Source organism: Lissotriton vulgaris, chromosome 2_1 (genome assembly GCF_964263255.1).
Source record: "Lissotriton vulgaris chromosome 2_1, aLisVul1.2, whole genome shotgun sequence".
Lineage (NCBI taxonomy): Eukaryota > Metazoa > Chordata > Amphibia > Caudata > Salamandridae > Lissotriton > Lissotriton vulgaris.
The window spans coordinates 1,521,924,344-1,521,927,920 of NC_141687.1; the positions used below are offsets into that span (position 1 = coordinate 1,521,924,344).

The following is a 3,577-nucleotide window of genomic DNA, read 5'->3' on the forward strand; positions in this document are numbered from 1 at the left end:
CTAGGGATATCCATACCCTACACCACACTTATTCACATCAGTTGGTCTCGCGGCCACTCAGACCCAGACCGGTCTACCCTAGGGCAGATATTGCGCACAATCCGGTGCGACTACACATGGGCCTGCAGAACCCAATGCTCCCTTTTCCAAACTGTTCGCAATCCTGCGAAACTAAGCGCCAGTATCCTCCCTGGCGTTCTCACTTATTCAAGCCACAATCCAGTGGGTATACACGTTGGTCTCCCTCCCAACGCTCTCATTAACGCCGCATATCAACGACGACCACATTCCTATGAACACCTATACATATATATATATATATTGGGATATTATCTCAGCTGTCTACTCGGGATGAAACTACAATAATAACTTTGAATATAGTTCCAGATTATAGTGTACTCCCTGCTCTTGGCATCAAAGGTCCACTCACTCCCTATTTATGTGATCACCACTTACCTGATTGGGATTACTCATCCATTCACGTGCCTAGCAAACACCTAGGAGCTATATTTACCTTCAGTGAACAAGAATAGGGGCTACACACCAGTTTGTTATAAACTGGGGGTTGTTTTATTACAGCAATATAAACATTTATACAGATCTAACAAAGACTATAGGTAGAACACACCACTTGAAAGAGAAGGATTACACATAACAGGAACACTCCACTGAAAGGGAAAAGATTAGACATAAAGTGTAAGTGTAGCTAATTCAGACTACCTCACCTATTAGAAGGAAGATTTCTCTCTCTGCCTCTGGTGGGATTAGGGCTCTCTCTCTGCCTCTGGTGGGATTAGGGCTCTCTCTGTCTCTCCCTCCTTCACCACATCACCACGCCTCTGGTTCAGTTGCTCCAGCTGACAGCCTTCTTTGATGCTCTCTGCACTGCTTTCTCTCTCTCCTCATCTTCAGCAATCGTCTGCCTTCTTTCTCCATTCAAGAACTGCACTCTATTCCGCAGCTCCCAGCAGACATCCTCTCTCTCTCTGCAAGCTATTCGGAGCTCCAAGCTGTTCTGGGCTCCCAGCAGTTCTGTGCTCCAAGCTGTTCTGAGCACCACGCTGAACTGCACACCACGCTGCACTGACTTCCAAAACTGAACTGACCACTCCTCCTCTCCTGTAGCTCACTAATATGGATTCCTCTCCCCTCATGGAAATTTCCACCGGAGGGCTGTCTCCTACCGAATTCCTGTGCCAGCTCCCAGGCTTCCACGCAACCGCAGTGGCCATCTGCTTGTTACGTCTGGGCCCAAGAGAAAAACACATTTCTCGGATAAGAAGCAGTCCTAACTGGATTTTCCCTCTAGCACAACAGCCTTAACTGAAAACATTGCCTTTGCCCTAAAAAGCCTCTCTGCTTCCATCAAGATGGAGTTCCTCTAGCTCTAGGCCTGTAGGCCTGAAAAGGGGTGAAATGCTCCTTAGCTCTGTCAGAATACCTACATAAACCATACCAATGTGTCTAATATGTCAAAGCCAATAGGCAATAGACAGGTTAAAGTCAAGAATAAAGGCATATTAAGCAGCTATCCTCTTCTAGGTCTGGAAAAAAGGGCTTAAAAGGGCCAACACAGGCTAAGAATACCTATACTAGATGCGAGCAAGACTAATGATCTATATCACTGCTAAATAAAGCCAAAAACTCTGCCATTACAGGCAGGTTGCCCTCTGTCCGGCTGAGGGTGTTACAGCCCCCCTGGCAGCAACTTTGCCATGTCTGCGGGGCCGAGGGAGATTTGACCACCTTGCTCCCTCCCCTGGACACCCACTCCCAGCCACCCATCAGGTGCTCTGGGGCAGGAAAGGGAGTACAGGCCCCCTGCTCCCGGCACAACTGTCAAGTGGGACAGACTGTGCTCAGTGCTCCCCGAACACATCATACCGCTGAGTGGGGTGGCCCACGTCAGTTTCCAGGTTTCTGTGGCGATGTCAGTTACCTACACGACCCGTCTTGAAACACAGACCAAGGAGTCCAACATGTGCGCGAGTCGGAAGACCGAGCGAAACCCTGTGGCACAATGAAGATGAGGGCCTGTGCGTGCCAGCGTAGGTGGGATTCTGCCGTGCTTCCAGTCTCAGGAGCATCAACAGCCCATGCTTCACCTCCTGTCATGAGCATGAACATGCACGATAGGACCTGAAAGATGGTGAACTATGCCTTGGCAGGGCGAAGCCAGAGGGAAATCTGGTAGAGGTCCGTAGTGATCCTGACATGCAAATTGGTCGTCTGACCTGGCTATAGGGGCGAAAGACTAATCAATCCATGTAGTAGCTGGTTCCCTCCGAATTTTCCCTCAGGATAGCTGGTGCTCGGAGCCCCCAGTTTTATCTGGTAAAGCGGATGATTAGAGGTCTTGGGGCTGAAACAATCTCAACCTTTTCTCAAACTTTAAAGGGTAGGAAGCCCGGCTCCCTGGCGTGGAGGTGGGCTTCGAATGTGACTGCCTAGTGGGCCACTTTTGGTAAGCAGAACTGGCGCTGCGGGATTAGGGCGCCGAATGCTGTTGCTCATCAGACCCCAGAAAAGATGTTGGTTGGTATAGACTGCAGGACGGAGGCCATGGATATCGGAATTCGCTAAGGAGTGTGTAGTAACTCACCTGCCGAATCAACTAGCCCTGAAAATGGATGGCGCTGGAGCGTCGGGCCCATACCCTGCTGTCGCTGGCCCTGAGAGCTGCAGGGACAAAGCCTTGACAAGTAGGAGGGCTGCTGCTGTGCACACAGAAGCCCAGGGCGAGGGCCCGGCTGGAGCCGGTGAAGGTGCAGATCTTGGTGGTCATAGCAAATATTCAAACAATAACTTTGAAGGCCGAAGTGGAGAAGGCTACCTTGTGAACAGCAGTTGAACATGGGTCAGTCAGTCCTAAGAGATGGGTGAGTGCCATTCAGAAGGGATGGGCAATTGCCTCGGTTGCCCTTGGCTGATTGAAAGGGCGTCGGGTTCAGATACCGAACCCGGAATTGCAGAGATGGGCACCCTCGCGGCATCCAGTGCTGTACCACAAACGATCCTGGAGAAGCTCGCAGGAGCCCCGGTGAGAGTTCTCTTTTTTTTGTGAAGGGCAGGGCACCTTGGAATGGGTTCGCCCAGAGAGAGAGGCCCAAACCTTGGAAAGCGTTGCAGTTCTGGCAGCGTCCGGTGAGCTCTCGCTGGTCCTTGAAAATACAGGGGAGATGGTGTAAATCTCGCACCGGGCTGTACCCATTTCCTCAGCAGGTCTCCAAGGTGAACAGCCTCTGGCATGTTGGAACAATGTAGGTAAGGGAAGTTGGCAAGTCAGATCCGTAACTTCAGGATAAGGATTGGCTCTAAGAGCTGGGTCGCTCAGGCTGGGGCATGAAGTGGGGCTGGGCTCGTCCTGTGGCTGGACGAGGTACCTCCTCCAGGGTGGGAGCGATTCTGGACGTGAGCCAAGCCCTTACTGTATATCACCCTAGCTGCAGTGGTCGCCTGTCCCCGTGCCCCCTCCCCCGGGGCGAGGGGCCAGCGTTCTGCCTCAGCTGGCACCTAGCAGCTGACTTAGTACTGGTGCCGGCCAGGGGAGTCCAACTGTTTAATTAAAACAAAGCAT

At 51.6% G+C, this 3,577-nt stretch overlaps 1 pseudogene; it reads left to right on the forward strand.

The window, feature by feature from the left end:
* The first annotated feature begins 1,964 nt into the window (after window positions 1-1,964).
* On the forward strand, window positions 1,965-3,248 carry LOC147732833 (28S ribosomal RNA; annotated as a pseudogene).
* Window positions 3,249-3,577: the final 329 nt, after the last annotated feature.